General features: G+C 35.2%; 1 pseudogene; it reads left to right on the forward strand.

Annotated features, from left to right (window-relative positions):
- Positions 1-283: 283 nt before the first annotated feature.
- Positions 284-766, forward strand: LOC107624710 (annotated as a pseudogene).
- The last annotated feature ends 6 nt before the right edge of the window (positions 767-772 follow it).

Here is a 772-nt window from a genome sequence, read left to right on the forward strand (position 1 = left end):
GTTTCTGTTAGATTTTCCACATTCATAGGAGTACATTTATGTTTTTGCTTTACGACTATGATATTTTTTGGGCATTTCTAATAATATCCAGTCTTATTCCTATTTTGGCATTTCTAATTTCTGGAATTTTAGCCCCGATTAGCAAAGGGCCCGAAAAACTTTCTAGTTATGAATCGGGAATAGAACCAATGGGTGATGCTTGGTTACAATTTCGAATCCGTTATTATATGTTTGCTCTAGTTTTTGTTGTTTTTGATGTTGAAACGGTTTTTCTTTATCCCTGGGCAATAGGTTTTGATATATTGGGGATATCCGTATTTATAGAAGCTTTAATTTTCGTGCTTATCCTAATTGTTGGTTCAGTTTATGCATGGCGAAAAGGGGCATTAGAATGGTCTTAATTCTTGAATATTTAGATAATAAAAAAAAAACATTTAGACAGTTATGAATTCCATTGAGTTTCCCTTACTTGATCGAACAACCCAAAATTCAGTTATTTCAACTACATTAAATGATCTTTCAAATTGGTCAAGACTATCCAGTTTATGGCCGCTTCTCTATGGTACCAGTTGTTGCTTCATTGAATTTGCTTCATTAATAGGATCACGATTCGACTTTGATCGTTATGGACTGGTACCGCGATCTAGTCCTAGGCAGGCAGACCTTATTTTAACAGCGGGCACAGGAACTATGAAAATGGCTCCTTCTTTAGTTAGATTATATGAGCAAATGCCCGAACCAAAATATGTTATTGCTATGGGAGCCTGTACAA

The sequence above is a fragment of the Arachis ipaensis genome, unplaced genomic scaffold (assembly GCF_000816755.2).
Source record: "Arachis ipaensis cultivar K30076 unplaced genomic scaffold, Araip1.1 Aipa683, whole genome shotgun sequence".
NCBI lineage: Eukaryota > Viridiplantae > Streptophyta > Magnoliopsida > Fabales > Fabaceae > Arachis > Arachis ipaensis.